We start from the raw sequence: 19,887 nt of genomic DNA, 5'->3' as shown, positions 1-19,887 counted from the left end.
CTCTGAGTACACCGCTATGGAACTACAAGAATGAAAGGAAGCTATTAAATAACCTGGTAACGTGAGAAACAAACATCAAAGCAAACAAACAAAAAGTCTCGGTATTTTGGCATCAGAGGGACTTAGGTTCGAAACTTCAGCTACCTGTGAAAGATTGGACAAGAGGTAGAAATTCTTTGAGAAATGGCATTTTCTTGAATTAGAGATATGTGTCTTGCAATGTTATCCTGAGTGTTAAATGACAGAACTGGCCCTCATTGAATATTATTTCCTTATGGGTAAGGCATCTTTTTATATTGGAACCATGGACCTGTAAATGTAAACAACACACACACACACACACATGTGCAAATGTCCATAATACTGACAAAGACCTGCCAAATTTTAAATTTTGTCCAAGTCAAAGGAGTTATAAGAAACAAGCTACAGTGAAACCATGCACACAGATGCATACGTACATGCAACTATTGGTTATATTCTTTCATTTAATAAATGATGTTTTTTATTATTTTTTTTTGGCTTTTATTTATTTTTTATTTTATTTTATTTTTTTTAATTTTAAAATCTTTAATTCTTACATGTGTTCCCAAACATGAACCCCCCTCCCACCTCCCTCTCCATAACATCTCTGTGGGTCATCCCCATGCACCAGCCCCAAGCATGCTGTATCCTGCGTCAGACATAGACTGGCGATTCAATTCTTACATGATAGTATACATGATAGAATGCCATTCTCCCAAATCATCCCACCCTCTCCCTCTCCCTCTGAGTCCAAAAGTCCGTTATACACAGCTGTGTCTTTTTTCCTGTCTTGCATACAGGGTCGTCATTGCCATCTTTCTAAATTCCATATGTATGTGTTAGTATACTGTATTGGTGTTTTTCTTTCTGGCTTACTTCACTCTGTATAATCGGCTCCAGTTTCATCCATCTCATCAGAACTGAATCAAATGAATTCTTTTTAACTAAACCTCTTTTATTGTTTTTTAAAAATACAATAAAAGAGGTTTAGTTTCAGCAGGAAAGACAGTCTTTTCAAGGAAATAGGTGTTGCTTAAAAACTAACATTGTCAATTGCATTGAAAATTTAGTACATTAAAATTCAACACAAACACATGTAAATATATGCCAATATATTACAGGATATCTAATAATACCTAACAGTGTAAACTTGAAAAGTTAAAAGTTGAGTCTGTTTTCTTTACTTCCTCATCTCACTTGCAAGGGTGTGGCAGTCCATTTGCTTCATCTCTTGATTCTGAGAACCCTGTAATGAGATGGGCAGGACAAGGACTTTTAGTTGCATTTTTCAAGAGCAGATGAAGACTCAAGGGTAAAATGGCGCCCAGTCTCCTCTCTCTTTCCAGCTTTTCCAGTGGGTCCCATGGAACAGGGACCTGAAATCGTTGGTCCAGACACTAGTCTTTCTTTGGGGGCAATGGGAGGGGAGTTTTAGCTTGATGTGAGGCAGAACTTTGAGGACAGACAAACCTTAGTGCACTCACAGTTGCAGGAGCATTGTGGTGGAAAGCAGATGAGCACTTGGGACGGGCATGGCAACCCACGCCTGCAGCCTTGACTGGGAAACCCCATGGAGAGAGGAGCCTGGCAGGGTTACAGTCCATGGATCAGAAAGAGTTGGACATGACTGAGAGACTGAGCATGCACCTGAGGATGCCCTCTCCCCTTTCCAACAGCGCTGTCAGAGATGTGGGGCTCATACCAGGTCTTCCTTTGACCCTAGAGTAAGGTTTCCAGCCCCTTCAGTTGAATTCACAGTCCATGGTGAGTTAGGAGATAGCTTGGATTTCAGAAATCAGACAGACTTGGGCTAGAATCCTAGCTCAACCTACGTTTTCTATGAACACTGTGTTTCATCTCTCCCAGCCATCTGTATTTGCCAGATCGGGACAGCAGTTTAAACCTTCGTGTGGTAAACATGAAGGAAGGTAATATGTGTGAAGTTCCTAATGTCATCCTCCCAGGGCCTCTGTGTACAGTTGCTCAGGTTGCATATTGCTCAAAAGCACCAAAGTTCAGGGGACGACTTGGGGCAGAAATCCAGCCGGTGCTCAGACCTGCTGCAGCCTGGAATGAAGAAGGACCTTGTAGTCATTTGTGCATCTAGACTGGATACTTTCTTCTAAGTCTGAGAAAGGCTCTGGATGTTATAAGAAGGTCCCTCCTTCTTTTCCAGGCCCTCCCTTTGGTCATTTCCCCTTCAGTGAACCTGGGTGGTGAAATATACTACCCTAAGCCGCTCACAATTCTCCACGAGCTGCTCAGCCCCCATGGACTGGATGGCAACTTCTTCCAAGCAAACGAGAGGAGGAAGATTTCTGGTTACCTCCAGGGCCTTGACAAGGATTGGTTCTGTCTCTAAATGAAATACCCTTTAAATTGCCCTGAAATTGCATCGCTTGTCTCAGTTAAGTGGAATCCTATGGACTATAAATCTGACTTGAAAGGGCTGTTTAATTTGACTAAGATGTTACAAAGGGTTTACCAAAATTTAAAGCATTTGTCTATGGAAAATCAATTATGGTCTAATCCATCTCCCTGATGACAGGAGTGTTCTCATTTTCGAATGGCGCTTGTGCACAGGCACGCATGTACGCATGCACGCACACAAACATACATTTGGGATGCAGTGGCTGGAGTCTCATGTTGCAGAAATTCCATGTAGATTAAGTAGGGCTTATTAACTAATGAGAAGTTATCAACTGCAGTGATTTTAGCACATTGCTCATAGTTTCTAGAATGCTGGGAGTTTACCCACCAGCCACAGACCAGGTGTCAGCTGCATTTAGAGAAAAAAAAGTAAAGTGTTCTCCGTTCCAGGTCCCTTGGTTCCTGCTACTCTCCAGCGACATGGTCACAAGTCCACCCAAGTGGGTGAAATAAAACTCTGGTCTCCATATTGAAAGTTTCTCTGGTGACTCAGTGGTAAAGAATCTGTCTGCCAACGCAGGAGATGTGGGTTCCATCCCTGGGTCAGGAAGATCCCATAGAAAAGGGGATGGCAACCCACTCCGGTATCCTTTCCCGGAGAATCCCATAGACAGAGGAGCCTGGTAGACTACAGTCCATAGTGTCACACAGAGCTGAACACAATTGAACTGACATAGCATGCAGCGTCCTATGGGCAGCAGCAAGCAGAGGCAGGACCAAAGAAGAGTGTCGTCATAACACAGCATGCATTTTCTGCTTCTTAGAACGTCTGGGAGGTGAAGAGGAAACTTGGGGAGCATTTTGCTTTGCATTCGTCTACATCAGAAGGCTGTAGAAAATTCGCGGTGAAAATGCTGGGCTCTTGACACCGTTTGCACAACAAATCTTGTCGTTAAATGTTGCCCACTGTGGTTTGGGCTTCCCAGCTGACACTCCTGGTGAAGAATCTGCCTGCCAATGCAGGAGATGTGGGTTTGATTCCTGGGTCAGGAAGAGCCTCTGGAGGAGGAAATGGCAACCCACTCTAGTATTCTTGCCTGGGAAATCCCATAGACAAAGGAGCCTGGTGGGCCACAGTCCATGGGGCCGCAAAGAGTCGGACACAACTGAGCGGCTGAACACACGGGCGCGCACACACACACACACACACACACACACACACACACACACACTCTGTGGTTTAGGTGTATATGAACATTAAGCTTCTGACCATCTCCTTAAAAGTCCTGGGGTAAGAGACACTCATTCACTGAATTCTAGGTGCTCGTGGGACCTGTGTCTTGCGTGGCCCCAACAGGACCTTCTGGAGACAAAAGGGCAGAGAAGAAGCTGAGTTAACTGTCGACTGCCACTACCCCACCCAGAGTACACCTCACAACCTCCTTGGATGCTCTTTCCTGATTTATTCTTAGAGCCGGCCTTACGGCAGGTTCTAGTTTCCACTGGTGCCAGTCCAGTTGGAGGTCCTTCCTTAAGGAGAGTCAGAGAAGGAAAGAGAAAATCCGCCTCAGATCCAGACCAGGATGGGCCGGCTGTTCCCAGGGGCTGGACAGAGCACTCGCTTGGGAAAGTGACAGACGTGGATTCAGGATGAGTTCTTTCAAGTTCCGAGGTTTACGGCCTGAGACTGATGGACACTGGTGACCACAGCAAGTTGAGAAGATACAACCAGAAAAAGCCAAAGTAATAGATTAGGTGTGCACACAGAAGGAATCAAATCTAAGACAAGAGCATGAATGGCTGACTTGGAAGGCCCAGTGGTTTAAAGAAGTATCAGCAGACATTACCTTACGTGCACCCCTCCCTCTGGGGTCACAGCCTCACCCTGCCTGCAGAGGATCAATGGGGGGTCCTTAAGACTATAGAGAAAGCGTCAGTCACTCAGTCGTGTCCGACTCTTTGCGACCCCATGGACTGTAGCCTGCCAGGCTCCTCTGTCCATGGATTCTCCAGTCAAGAATACTGGAATGGGTAGCCATTCCCTTCTCCAGGGGATCTTTCTGACTCAGGGATCACACCCAGGTCTCCTACATTGTGAGCAGATTCTTTACTGTCTGAGTCACCAGGACCATAGAGAAGCAGAGGCAAAATTCTGGAAATACACACCACAGATTTCACTCATTTCAAAGAAGCAGGCAGGAAACCACAAGGGCAGTTTCCCAGTTCTGTCTCCCAGTACCATCTGGACAGCCAGGACTCAGGCCGCACAAAAGAATCAAGATCGGGGCAGGATCTGTTTGTGAGCGGACACATGGAGGGCTCTTTCTATTCAGCTCACTATCCTGCATTCCCGTCATTCCCCAGGCCCTCCTTGACCCCCTCCTAGGGCCCCCCCCCCATCCCTCTGAAAGAATCAAGGAAAGTAACCTAGGAGAGGGCAGTCCTCACCGAGGCTGCTCAGGGCGTTTGACTGACAGAGCGTTTGTAACATTAGAAGAGAAGGTTTTTAATGGCTTGAAAATGTCTTTAATCACAGGAGCTCAACTGCGTGCAGTGCAGGTTCAAGGTGATGGAGATGCTCTTGTTCTACATCTGCGTTTCCATCTCACTTAGATTAATTCATATTTTAATTGCTTCTCTCCCTGATTGAAGTACCAGAAAGGAGCACTTTCCTTTCTTTGATCTCCCATTCTCCCAGGCACCTCCAAGGTCAGGCGCTGGGCAGAGGAGCCTCCCGGGAGGATTTCCAGGAAGGGTACAGGGAGGCAGGTGCCCCCTTGTGGGCAACAGCGCTCCCCAGAAAGGGAGGAAAGTCTAGTGGGGATTCAGGCAAGGCGCAGCTGGCCTCGCCAGCCACAGCTGGAGCACCGTGGCTTTGAAACTGGTCTAGCTGTCAAGCAGGTGCTCAACTGACTGTCCCGAGCCCTGTGGTTTGGACTCCTGCTTCGGCCATGAAGTTTGTGAGAATGTAGCCTGTCTGGCCTACAATTGGTGGAGTCCCTAAGTCTTCAGGTCCTCTGAATTGTCACTTCACTCTTTAGTAGGGAAATCACAGCAGTTCTCTTGCACACGTCTCTGGGATTTTGAAGAGGATTCATGTCTGTGTCTTGTGGCCTCCTCTTGTCCCAATTTCCTGTGCCTTTGTAGGTCTCAGTTCAGTTCACATGTCTCTACCTACAGGCAGCAAACAGGCAATGTATACTCGATTCCCAAACAGATAAATCCACGGGTGTTCATGTGAAGCAGAAGATTCACTGGTGATCGGTGTCACAGCAAAGCCTCTAGGAATGAGTATTAGACAATATGCCTCCTAGAAGTTCCCGGCCATTCTCCCTGGAAGAGATGCTCTCTGGTTTGACAACTGAGTGCCTGTTTTGGCAACTCTTTCTCATCTTCTTGACTCAGGTCGGTGTATTTCTTAGGGCTGCAGTTACAGAGTACCATGAACTTGGTGACTTAAACAATAGAAGGGGCTTCCCTGGTAGCTCAGTGGTAAAGAATCCTCCTGCCGATGCAGGAGACGTGGGTTTGATCCCTGAGTTGGGAAGATCCTCTGGAGAAGGAAATGGCAACCCCTCCAGGATTCTTGCCTGGGAAATCCCATGGACAGAGGAGCCTGGTGGGGTTACAGTTCAGGAAGTCACAAAAGAGTTGGCCTGCCTGCTTGGGTTTCCTGTGGCTGCGGGTAACAATTCACCGTCAAGTGGATGACTGAATGTATTCATTCTCATGCAGTTCTGGAGGCCAAATTCTGAAATCGATTTCACGGTGTCAGAATGAAGGTATCACACAGTTCTGGATTATCTGGGTGGGCCCTAAATACAATCATATGTATCCTTATAAGAGGGAAGCAGAGAGAGATTTTAAACACACACACACACACACACACAGAAGAAGGCAAAGTGAAGAAGTGGCCACAAGCCAAAGAATTCCAGCAGCTAGAAGCATACATATGATTGCATTTAGGGCCCTCCCAGATAACCCAAGATCATCTCCCCATGTCAAGCTTGGTTGCATACTCATATCTGTGAAGAGTCTTCTACCATATTAAAAAAAACACTTGTGAGTTCTGAGGATTAGGACATGGACCTATCTTTGGGCTATGATTTATTCTAGGACCTGCCCTTTGTGGCTATCTTCTCTCTATCCTTCCTTTGGCTTGTGACTTGCAGACTGTGGGTTTCTTGCCCTCTTGGCTCCTTCCATGAGAAGAGGCAGAGAGCAAGAGGAAAAGGAGAGGGTTTGGGCTTCCCCAGTGGTTCAGATGGTAAAGAATCTGTTTGCAGTGCAGGAGACCTGGGTTTGAAACCTGGGTTTGAAACCTGGGTTGGGAAGATTCCTTGTGGAAGGGAATGGCTATTCACTCCAGTATTCTTGCCTGGAGAATCCCATGGATAGAGGAGCCTGGCAGGCTATAGTCTACGGGGTCACAAAGAATCAGACAAGACTGAGCAACTAACACTTTCAGTTTTACTTAGTCTAGCACCCTAGCCTTTGTGGCTCTCTTCTCTCTATCCTTCCTTTGGCTTGTGACTTGCAGACTGGGTTTCTTGTCCTCCTGGCTCCTTCCATGAGAAGGGGTGTGGGGGGAGGGAAGGAGAGGTTCTCACATGTGGCCTGCTAAGAAGCCCGCCGCCCTGGACCACTCCTAAGAGGCACCAGGGAGCTCTCTCTGCCTAGGTTTTATAAAATGGTTGTAATAATGCTTGTTTCCAAAAGAGCTGGAGATCCTTCACTGAAGATGAACACGGAGGCTGTTTTGGATGGTAGATAGCTGCTCTGAGCCTCCAGGATCTCATAAAGAGGAGTTCTTGCGGAGCCAGGATGAGGAAGTTATCATCCTATTGGGGACAAGAATTCTTCCGAGTGAGAAGAAGGAGGTAGAAAGCCTGTTCATTGACCAATGACGAGACTGAATATCACAGCTGTTACTGCAGGGGAGGGAGTCCGTGCCTCCCACTTGCAACCTTAAGAATGACAGTCATCACTGCCGATTGGCCACGAGGGCCTGGGTTAAGAAATCCCCAAACATTCATCAAACTTTTCTGCAGCAATACCTAGCATGGAAACCGTTCTGTTACTTCCGGTTTTAAGCATTTCTGTCCTAAGCTGGGGGCTTCCCAGGTGGCGCAGTGGTAAACAACCTGCCTGCCAATGCAAGAGACATGGGTTCGATCCCTGGGTGGGGAAGATCCCCTGGAGGAGGAAATAGCCACTGCAGTATTCTTGCCTGGAGAATCCCATGGATGGAGGAGCCTGGTGGGGTTACAGCCCATGGGGTCATAAAGAACTGAACGCGGCAGAGCACGCACACACACACGCATCCTAAGCTGATTTCGTCCCTATGGGTCTCAAAGCACAAAGCTTTGCCTTCAACATTTTAGGACAGGTGCCACCCCCAGGCCAACAGCCGAAGGTCAAGGTCAGCTCTCTAAGTCTGAGGCTTTGGATCCAAGAGTACACTTGGGAGTCTTGATTTGGAATAATGGCTGCTCCAGCTCTACACAACTGCCTAACTGCTTTGCATGTGTGTATTTTAGTCAGATGAAGTGGGCTGGACTTGACTGGCTTAAGCTAAGATTGAAAAAAAAATAATTAAAGACTGAAAGACTGTGTGGTAAAGACAGGAGGGAGCCAGTTAGTCTGAGTCCTTGAGAAACATTCAGTATGAATGAGGAGCATATTATTTTTGATCTGTGCTGTGACACTTTCCAAAGTGAAGGGGATATTACTAATAATTAAGTTGGAATCCCAGGCAGAAGCCTGGACTGTCTCAATTTACTGTCTAATCGTGAGTAACTTGCTCTCGTCCTTGGCTGGCCATGGGCAACGCTGCTTCCATTAGTCTCTTTCCTCTAGCTTCTGTTCCCCTCTGCCTGGTACTCCGAAAGTCATCATTCTCGAGTTTGATGAGAACGTTTCCCCATGTCTGATGTTATAATTGGCTCTAAGAACTCAGAAGATGGTGGCTTTGGGCTACACAGTAACATAGAGTTGGGCTCAGTGCTTGTCTTCTCTCTGCTGAAGAGAGGGCAGGATCTCTTTGCAGCCAAGACTGGCCAGGGTCCAGCAGCCTTTGCCCCTCTGAGTCCTGCTTATTTCAGCAATGCTTCTTCCTGTGCTTTGGTGCTCAGTGAGATGCCTGGTGGACATCTGTTGCTGCTGCTGCTGCTGCTGCTAAGTCATGTCAGTAGTGTCCGACTCTGTGCAACCCCACAGATGGCAGCCCACCAGGCTCCTCTGTCCCTGGGATTCTCCAGGCAAGAATACTGGAGTTGGTTGCCATTTCCTTCTCCAGGTGGACATCTGATGAATCAGCAAACACGAATATACCACTGCCCTCTGGGGGACGATTCACATTTCCATAAAAGGTTTCTGTAGAGAGTCTCTCTGTGTGAAACAGCAGATCTTGGATGTTAACATTCCACCTACTGGTAGCAGATTTAGGAAGGAAAATTTTAATTTTAAAAAAATGAGAAGATTTGTGTTTTTTTTATGTATACCATTTTAAAGTCTTTAACTTGTTACAATATTGCTTCTGTTTTATGTTTTGGTTTTTTGACCGTGGAGCATGTGGGATCTTAGCCCCTGGCCAGGAATCGAACTCCCACCTCCTGTGTTGGAAGGTGAAGTCTAACCACTGGACCACCAGGGAAGTCTGCTTGCAAGGAAAACTTTTGATACGGAAAATGTGGGGAGGAGGGCACACACTTGGGTAATTTCCATTATTCCTGCACAGAAGGGGAGAACGAGAGAGAGCCTAAGTGTGTGTCTATGCTGGAGGGAAGGGCAAAAGAGGCAGGCACAGAAATGAAGAGAAATGAAGGGAAGAGAAGAGAAGAAAATAAGAGAGGTGGGGAGGGGAAGAATGGGATGGTGGGGTGGAAAAGGCAGGATGTTGGCAAAGTGTTGACATTCCCCTGTAGTCCTGTGGCGTATACAGTTCATAATGAGGTTGATGTGCTCTGGAGACAAAGGATGCATTTGAAAGAAAGTGTCTACTAACATATCAGGAATGGAGCCAGTATCCTACTTCTGTTTGTTGTCAGCTCTGGAAGCTACAACAGTAGTTATGCAGGGCTGTGAGAGTTGGACCATAGGGAAGGCTGAGCGCCAAAGAATTAATGTTTTTGAATCGTGGTGCTGGAGAAGACTCTTGAGAATCCCTTGGACTGCAGGGATATCAAACCAATCAGTCTTCAAGGAAATCAACCCTGAATACCCACTGGAAGGACTGATGCTGAAGCTGAAGCTCCAATGGACCACCTGATGGGAGGAGCTGACTCACTGGAAAAGCTGCTGATGCTGGGAAAGATTGGGAGCAAAAAGAGGAGAGGATGAGATGGTTAGATAGCAACACTGACTCAATGGATCTGAGTTTGAGCAAACTCTGGGAGATAGTGGAGGACAGAGGAGCCTGAGGGCAGCAGTCCATAGGGTCACACAGAGTCAGACATGATTTAGCAACTGAACAACAACACCTAGAAGCTACCTGGGAACCTGTGGAGCTAACTTCCTCATCAAGAGGGGCCTGAGGTACATAGTTAATGACTTGCCGTGGCCCCGTGTGCAGTCTCCTGACCTCTGCTCCAAGCTCTTCCCACTCTGCTTCACCATCTCTTTATTCAGAACAAGAATAGGAGAGGAACCAACTAAGCAGACACTTCCAGCACGAGCAGGAGTTATTGTCATGCACACCAGTTCCCAGCATCAGAAAATAAAGGCAAAGAGCCCAAGAGAAGCAAATCTAATGTGGTCATCCTTGCACCCATCCACCCATCCTTCCAGGGTCACAAAGAAAAAGGCTTGCCTCTGACTTTCACATTTCACATGCCTGAGGCTCTGGTATGATGTGATTTTGCTTTGGGGGGTGGGTTTGGCTATACCTCATGGTATGTGGGATCTAGTTCCCTGACCAGGGATTGAACCTGGGTCCCCAGGAGCTCAGAATCTTAACCACTGAACTGCCAGGGAAGTCCGTGATATGATGTTTGTGCATATGACACCTGTGTTCAAAGAACCTTTTCCACCATGAATGGGCTAACTGTAAAACCAGGAATTTTGTGGCATTTTACTTCGAATAACTGTGTTTCTTATTTGATAAACCAGATGTTCTTTGCAAGTTCACTTCTTAATGCTTGTCTCTGATTCCATATCTTAATAAAGGAAGGTATATTCCTGGTGACTTTCCTCTAAAATGGTACCAAAGATAAAAGATCAGAAGGTCAAAAATCCTCAGCCATCATAAGCTCTTCCATCAGTTGTTTCCTTGCAGTTAATTTGTCATTCAGCCCTATTGATCTTTTTTTAAAAAATCTTTCCCCAGCTTCGAACTTACTTCCCTGTTTGAAAGTAAGTTTCTCTCTGTTCCATGTCTTCTTACAATCCTCCCGCTTCTTAGTGACTAATAACCTTCCTTCTCATCTCCCTCGTGATGACTCCAGTCTTTACTGCCATTTGCTGCCAAAATAACATTCCTATGACATTATTCTCAGTCGGTCATCACCTCCACTCTCAGAAGTTATTGCCCGTAGGAAGCAGTCCAAACTAATCACTGTGGTGCAGCAGGCTTCCACAATCCAGTCTTATCTTGAGTTCTGATGGGCTTGACTAACATCCCATGAAGGATAGCTTCACAAATTGTGAAGCCCCTGGCAATTGTCTTCAGCCTGCCTCTCTCCTTTTTGTGTCCTTTGCCCACCCATGTTCCTGATTTCTCTGTTCCCCACCCCCCCCATCATTCCTCCTCTGCTGGTGCTATTCAAAGTGTGGTCCAGGGTTTAGTAACATCTGCATTCCCCGGGAGCTGGTTAGAAATGAAACACATGGACCCTGTTCCTGACACACGATATCAGAGTCACCAGACCAGGGGCCTGGACCTTAACAAGCTTTCTGGGGACTTCCCTGGGGGTCCAGTGGCTAAGACTCTATGCCCCCACTGCAGTGGGTGTGGGTTTGACCCCTGGTTGGGGAACTGAGATCTCACATGCTGCAGGGCGTGGCAAAAAGCAGAACAGGAAACAAGCTTGTCGGGTAATTCTTAGGCACGCTAATATTGGAAGCATGTTGTTCCAGATCATAACGTCTCCCAACATTCTTTGGCCGTTACTGGATCTCCCAAAGTCAAATTATTCTTGAATTTGTTTATTATTCTGTGGCAGAGCTGGGTCTAGAACGCGGCGTTCCTAACTGCCCTCACTTCACGTCATCACCTTGACTGCCTCATTGCCCTGTAAATACTGCATTGGGAGGAGTGGAGCATGCGGTCTGTTTCTCTCTGGAGCCCTCAGGAATGGCCACAGGCCAGCGTGGCTCTGCCCAGTGGTCACTGACCTGCACTGCCCGCCGATCCTCTACTTTGCACCCGGCTGGTCATCACCCATGGGACTGTGCTGCTGCCAGTGGCTCCTTACTGCTCTCAGAAGACACACTGTGTGCCTTTGAGATTCAAGGGCAGAGACACCTAAGCGTGGAACCAGTGGGGACCCTGGGGAATTCAGAAGACCACCTGAGCCTTTGTGCACTGACATGTCTACACATGGACGTGCCCACACTACATACCCCTCTACCCTCTGATTCCTGCTCACTTCTAGCCCTACACGCCCTGCTCTGGATCCACTTTCAGTCCCCATCCGGTACCAGGTTCTTGCCCTCAGATTTGCATTCATTATTCCTGGTTCAGCTTAGTTTGATTTCTATCCCACATTCTTAGAGGAGGTCAACTGAAGTTGACTCATTAGGGCTTCCTGCATTAGCCAGTCACTTCCTAGGACTCTGTGCTGGTCCTAGCCTTTATCCATCACAAGCTCTAGTACATGAGCAAGATAATGACTAACCTCGGTATTATCCCTAAGATGCAAGAAGATGTCCACCTGCAGAGGGCAACCGTCACCAAGGCGACTGTCACCATGTGTCCCGCTCACTTCCTCTCATACCCTTATTTTGATGCCATCGGGTCCTCCAGTCCATTGATGCCGCCACTTTTCTGTTCTTCCTCTTGTATATTCACTCCCTTCCTGGTCCAGCTTGGAGTCCGCACCGCATCCTGATAGCCCCTCCTTTGCCCGCATACATCCTCATACCCCGCTCCACCCTCCCACCATCCTAACTGCCTCCAACTCAAATGTCAGCCTCTCCCCCACGCCGAGCGCTGAGCACGGCCACAGAAGATCACTCTACAGGGCTGTCAGCTCTCCCTTTCGATTCACACTTGCCGTTCTCAAGTGGAAGCTTCAGCATCACCCAGGTGTCCCCTACAACTCCAGAGTGGATTCTCCCACGCCTGCCAACCTCTCACCCCTTCCTCCTCAAGCTGGTCTGACATCATGGTTTACTGAGAAATTAAAAGCCATGGGAAAACATCCCGAATTTGCCGCCTTGTTATCTACTTGGCCGGTTGCATCTTGCACGTGTTTTCTGCTTTCCCACCTTACAGGATGGATGACAATGTCTGGCACCCATCTAAGACTTATGTCACCAGTGGAACACAGGCCCCCCCCCCCCCCCCAGCAGCTTTCATGTTCTCTTCAATGCCAGTTTTCTCCCTCTTTCCAGAGCCATTACCATTAGCTTATGAAGGTAGTTCTGTTCAGAGAGCATTTTTTCATTGATTTATCTTGGGCTGTGCTGGGTCTTCACTGTTGCGAGAGGGCTGTCTCCAGTTGAGGCGAGCAGGGGGCTACTGTCTAGTTGCGGTTTGCCGGCTTCTCATTGCTGTGGCTTCTCGCTGCAGAGCACAGACTTTAGGGCACAGGCTCAGTAGATGTGGTGCACAGGCTTATTTGCTCTGAGGCATGTGGGATCTTCCTGGACCCCACATGGTTGGAACCCTTGTCCCTTGCATTGGCAGGCAGATCCTTTACCACTGGGTCACCAGGGAAGTCCCAAGAGTAGGTTCTTAAGTCCAGTATTGTTCCTAAGTGCAATAAGATTAGTCTAGGTACCCAACTATCAATAATGCAATCAGCTCTATAATACTATATTGTAATAGGTTTACAATATTTTCACACAAATAATACATGAAGAACAAACAAAAAACCAGTTCTGTAAAGTACACAAAAGCGCAACCACTTTAGAGGATGCACACAGGTGACAGTGTATGCCAGACACGTGACTGGACGTGCAAACACACATTCACATCTTTGAAAGTTCCCAACTTGAAGGTTCATAAGTAGGGGACTCATTTGTCCTGCCAAAGCTCACATCCTTTTAAAAATGCTCTCCCTGGACCTGCCTTCTCCTTCGGCTGCCAGCCCAGGTCGCAGCTCCCTTTCAGAGCCCAGGTCCTCTTCCTTAGTGTCCTGGTGTCTCATCCACTCACAGTGACCAAGTGCTTGTCCTTACCACCCATGGAAACACTCTTGCCAAAGTCAGCAACCATCTCCCTTTCTCCAGATCTGATGGTCACTTCCCTTTGCTCATTTGACTCAAGATTCAATAGCAAAGGGCACAGTGGCTCATCTCTCTGTCTGCAGTGACTGTCTTCACAGTGGTTCTAGGTCACTGTGCTCTCCTGGTTCTCTTCCAACCTCAGCGTGGCTCCTGGGTTCTCTGAGCTTCAGCTTTGCAAACCACAGACCCACCCACCCCCAGAAGCCAACGGTTTTGCTTTCCTGGAAGCTGCCGGTGGTTCATGGGAATAACACTGCTGTGTCATCAGTTGATGTCACTTACATTTTTCACGGAGGTGTAATTGACAGCTATTAATACCATGGTATCAGGTTGAGGTGTACAACTGATGATTTGATTTGTAAACATTGTGAAGTAACCAGCATGATCATCTCGTTAACACCTGTCACCATGCATGGTTAGACACTTTTTCTTTCTTGTGATACGGACTTTGAAAATTCACTCTTAGAAACTTTCAAATATAAAATACAGTATTGTTAACTATAGTTACCATGCTGTACATCATATCCCCATCATTGATGTATTTTATAGTTGGAAGTTGGTATCTTTTGACTCCTTCACCCATTTTGCACCACCCTCCCCACCCCCAGCCTGCTCTCAGGTCTGGCAACCACCAATCAGTCACCACTCATCACGTATTCTCATTCTATGAGATTTTTTTTTTTTCTTTTAGATTCTACATATAAATGAGATCATATGGTATTTGTCTTTTTCTGTCGGACTCATTTCACTTCGTGTAATGCCCTCAAAGTTCATACACACCAATGACAAGGGAAGGACCATGCAGGGATGGGCTGGAGGGGGCTAGGAGGTGTTGAAAACACAGTCTCTAAAGCCAGACCACCCTGGCACTGCCTCTTTCCTTGAGGTTTTAGAGTCTTTCTGCAGATCTCTGCATGGCTCTCAGATCTTGTGTCTCGTTCCTTCACCTGATCATGACTTCTCCTCAAAGGTGACTTTCTCAGGCCTTTCCTGATCCCCCTAAGGCAGGGGACCCCAACCTCCGGGATCTAAGGCCTGAGGATCCGAGATGGAGCTGATGTAATAAAAATAGAAATAAAATGCACAAGAAATGTAATGTGTTTGAATCATCCCCAAACCATCCCCCACCCCTGTCCATGGAAAAATTTTCTTCCATGAATCTGGTCCCTGGTGCCAAAAGATTAGGGAGCACTGCTGAAGAGAGCAGCGCAGCACACGCCCCTCCCTCTTTCTGTCTCACCCTGCTTTACTGTCTCTCTCTCTTACAGTGTGTAGCTGGTCTCCCCCATCCCCTAGAATGTAAGCTCCCCGAGGCCAGGACCTTGGTTCGTTCATAGCTGAACCTCCAGTGACCACAGAGATCCCGGTTCACAGCACCTACGGAGTGAATGAATGAGTGAGGCAGTGAGTGAGTGTTGAGTATGTGTGGTGGGCTGGCTGTGGTGGATTCAGAGGTGGGCATGTCTGTGGTCCTACCGGTCTTCACACTGAGGGACACAGAATTCAGAAGGACTTCTCTGTCTTTTTTTTCTGCCTCCCCAAGGCCTGCCACAAGGTAATAGAGCAGGAGCTCCAGCAGTATGAATTGTATAAATGAATGAATGCATGGATTTCAGAGAGTCCGTTGGTCATGACTCACTATTGCTTTCAGGTCTAGTGACAAGATGTGATAAACCCTGCATCCACCTGGATGTTCCGATCAGTAAGAATATCTTCACAGGGAAAACAAGGCGAGAGACGTGACATCAGGACAGCCACATTCACTGAGGAGATGAGAATGTAATTTTATTTTTGTCTGTGTTTTGCTTGTTTGTGAATGTTGTATATTTTGCAAGGTTTGTTTAGCATTCTGCTTCATAGATTCTTTTTTTTTGCCTTTTTTTTTTTTTTTTACTGTTTTATCGGAGTATAGCCGATTAACAGTGTTGTGACAGTTTCAGGTGAACATATGTATACATGTATCCATTCTCCCCCAAACTCTCCTCCCATCCAGGCTGGCGCATAACATTGAGCAGAGTTCCATGTGCTATAGAGTCAGTCCTTGTTGGTTACGCATTTTAAATACAGCAGTGTGTAGCTGTGTATCCCTAACTCCCTGACTATCCCTTCCCCATCCGTACCCCCAACAACCGCAAGTTTTTCTCTAAATCTCTGAGTCTCTTTCTGTTCTGGAAGTAGCTTCATTTGGATCACTATTTGGGCTTCCGTGGTGGCTCAGATGACAAAGAACCTGCCTGCCGATGTGGGAGACGTAAGAGACACAGGTTTGATCCCTGGGTCAGGAAGATCCCCTGAAGAAGGAAATGGCAACCCACTCTAGTATTCTTGCCTGAAGAATTCCAGAGGACACAGGAGCTTGGCTAGCTACAGTCTGTGGGGTTTCAGAGTGGGACACGACTGAGTAACGCAACACACTCATTTGTATCATTTCTTTTCAGCTTTGATGTATAAGGGATATCATACACTATTCTCCTTCTCTGAGACTGTCATTTTAAAGATGATATTTACTGCCCTGAGCTTCCCCCCACCTCGCCCCACGCTAGCATGTCCGGCTTTAGATACACTGGCACATCCTGCCTTAATTTGATTAGCGACAGATGCTATTATCAGAGGAAATCTAAATTGCTTCTTCCTGTGCTAATGAACTACTGTACCAAGTGCGTGGGGATTCGAGAACAAGATATATTTATTAAAGAGCATCTAATTAAAGGGATAGTTACAGAGTTCTTTGGGAGGGGTTGATGGTGGGGGGGCATTTCTATTTCTTATAAAGATTGATATTTTATGACAAAATAAAAATGTTTTACATTGGTTTAAAATTTTAAATGTCACAGTTCTGAAATGGAATAGAGTTATGTTGAATTAAGGGCAATCGAAAGCGATACCTTTCTCTGGATGAAGTCGGGATCTGCAGGTCTTGAGCCACAGCTCTTGTCCTGTGTCCCCAACAGCGGGCCATACTGCTTTTTCTTTTCCTCTAATGCTAGTGAAGTAATGCTCAAAATTCTCCAAGCCAGGCTTCAGCAATACGTGAACTGTGAACTTCCAGATGTTCAAGCTGGTTTTAGAAAAGGCAGAGGAACCAGAGATCAAATTGCCAACCTCCGCTGGATCATCGAAAAAGCAAGCGAGTTCCAGAAAAATATCTATTTCTGCTTTATTGACTATGCCAAAGCCTTTGACTGTGTGGATCACAATAAACTGTGGAAAATTCTGAAAGAGATGGGAATACCAGACCACCTGACCTGCCTCTTGAGAAACCTGTATGCAGGTCAGGAAGCCACAGTTAGAACTGGACATGGAACAACAGACTGGTTCCAAATAGAAAAAAGGAATATGTCAAGGCTGTATATTGTCACCCTGCTTATTTAACTTATATGCAGAGTACATTATGAGAAATGCTGGGCTGGAAGAAGCACAAGCTGGAATTAAGATTGCCGGGAGAAATATCAATAACCTCAGACATGCAGATGACACCACCCTTATGGCAGAAAGTGAAGAGGAGCTAAAAAGCCTCTTGATGAAAGTGAAAGAGGAGAGTGAAAAAGTTGGCTTAAAGCTCAACATTCAGAAAACAAAGATCATGGCATTTGGTCCCATCACTTCATGGCAAATAGAGGGGGGAACACTGTCAGACTTTATTTTTGGGGGCTCCAAAATCACTGCAGATGGTGATTGCAGCCAGGAAATTAAAAGATGCTTACTCCTTGGAAGAAAAGTTATGACCAACCTAGATAGCATATTGAAAAGCAGAGACATTACTTTGCCAACAAAGGTCCGTCTAGTCAAGGCTATGGTTTTTCCAGTAGTCATGTATGGATGTGAGAGTTGGACTGTGAAGAAAGCTAAGTGGCAAAGAACTGATGCTTTTGAACTGTGGTGTTGGAGAAGACTCTTGAGAGTCCCTTGGACTGCAAGGAGATCCAATCAGTCCATTCTAAAGGAGATCAGCCCTGGGATATCTTTGGAGGAATGATGCTAAAGCTGAAACTCCAGTACTTTGGCCACCTCATGCGAAGAGTTGACTCATTGGAAAAGACTCTGATGCTGGGAGGGATTTGGGGCAGGAGGAAAAGGGGACGACAGAGGATGAGATGGCTGGATGGCATCATCAACCAGATGGATGTGAGTTTGAGTGAACTCCGGGAGTTGGTGATGGACAGGGAGGCCTGGCATGCTGCAGTTCATGGGGTTGCAAAGAGTCAGACACGACTGAGTGACTGAACTGAACTGAACTGAACACTACCCTGAATACCCACCTCTGAAAAAAAGTGACTTTCTTCCCTAATAAAGTGAATGTCCTGGGAAATGCATGGCTCTGTGATGGACACCCAGCTGGTGTTGATGACTCCCTACCTGAACCTCTATGCACAAGGTCTGCTGTACATCAGGGAGCAGGGACAAGGGATTTCATAATTGATCTTTCATCCCCCCGCCCCCCATTCAACTCCTTAGGGTGAGAATGCAAAGTTGGCTGGAAGTTGCTGTGTTTGATCTTCAAAAAACATACAAACTTGTTGGTCACTCAGAAATGGGACTCAATGGCTTGGCTTCCAAATGCAAGTCAGTGTAACCATTGTTTCACATCCCAGCCCACTGCCCCATGATAATTTCTGCTAGGTTGCTTCTTTGCTTCACTATAGTGACCTTGATGGAGTCAGTCCTCACCCAGATTCTCCATAGCCAAGGCTCTGGGACCCAAGCCTGGGTAGGTGAGAACATATGGCCTGTAGGTTCCAAAGTGGGATCAGAAGAGTCCAAGATAGTGTCTGAAGATGAACCTGGAGCTGAGATGCAACCAGACCAAATCAACCAAAGTGTTGGTTACAGAAGAACAGTACTTGGAAGGCAATGGTAAAACCCTCAGAGGTTCCAAGAAGGGGGCATGAAATCCCTGTTTGATGACCTGATAACAGTTCCTGAAATGTCTAGATTTAGACATGATGACTTTTTACACTTCTCATGCATTAAGACCAATTCTGTGAACATTTTAAGAACCATTACTGCTGTTTATAACAACTTCACTAGAAAATTATCATCCCCATCTCTCATACTGAGAAACTGAGACCAAGAAATACCTTCATAACTTGCCCAAGACCTTAGAGCTAAGAGTATTGTAGCTGGGATGGAACCAAATCCATTTGATTCCAAATCCTGCTGTACTTTGTCATACTTTCTCTCTATCATCTAAAGGTCTGTAGCTTTGCCCACAGTTGAGTGGCACTCTGGTCGTGAGAAACCAGAATCGTCATCCAGGGAGGAAATCGGGGTGTAAGAGTGGAGTGATCGTAGACTTCCCTGGTGGCTCAGTGGTAAAGCATCTGCCTGGCAATGCAGGAGACACAGGTTCGATCCCTGATCTGGGAAGATCCCACACACCATGGAGCAACTAAGTCCCATGTGCTGCAACTACCGAGCTTGTGCTCCAGAGCCTAGGACTTGCAACTACTGAGACCTCAGTCCTCGAGAGCAACAAGAGAAGCCACCACAGTGAGAAGCCCGTGCCCTGCAACTGGAGAGTGGCCCCCACTTGCGACAACCAGTGAAAAGCCCGGGCAGCAAAGACAACCTGGTACAGCAAAAAAGAAAAAAAAACTACAGCGATCACAGGAAAGCCCTCTTGCAGCTGGGGGTCCCCCGTCTGCCACCAGACTCCACCTGCTCTCAGCCCTTGTCCCACTGGCTAAAGGATAGAGTATGCTGAGCTAGGGGTTTCCAAGTCTTTGATGTGAGTTTGGGTGGGACTGGAGCTGCCAGGGATGTGTTTTTCACCCAAGTAAACAGGGAGGTGCTCAACGGGGTCTTGCTATGCCATCACACTGTGGATTCAAGGGGGCTCGAGTCCCACTGTGGAGTGACTTGCTAAGTAATGAGAAATCTGGCTTGCCTCGGGGACAATCTTCTGCCATAGCTGGCAACAGAGTCTGTGCTCTCCTTTGAGCCAGGCCCTTTGCTGGAGGGTGATGTAGTGTGAAGCTGACATCATGGACCAGGGTTCTTCCCACAGATTTGTAAACTTCACTGGGGCCCATGTGAAGCCCTATTGTCCACGGAGGTGGAATCTATCAAGCGTTGAAGCACAACAGGCACTGGGGCTGCTGTTTG

The 19,887-nt window shown here is 46.8% G+C and overlaps 1 non-coding gene across 1 annotated transcript; it reads left to right on the top strand.

Annotated features, from left to right (window-relative positions):
- Nucleotides 1-19,077: 19,077 nt before the first annotated feature.
- TRNAA-GGC (transfer RNA alanine (anticodon GGC)) lies at nucleotides 19,078-19,149 on the top strand. The gene has a single exon. It is a non-coding gene; the product is annotated as a tRNA-Ala (tRNA).
- Nucleotides 19,150-19,887: the final 738 nt, after the last annotated feature.

Source organism: Budorcas taxicolor, chromosome 2 (genome assembly GCF_023091745.1).
Source record: "Budorcas taxicolor isolate Tak-1 chromosome 2, Takin1.1, whole genome shotgun sequence".
NCBI classification, from domain to species: Eukaryota; Metazoa; Chordata; class Mammalia; order Artiodactyla; family Bovidae; genus Budorcas; species Budorcas taxicolor.
Note: the sequence above shows the minus strand (reverse complement) of the source record. Positions and strands in the feature narration are given on the sequence as shown.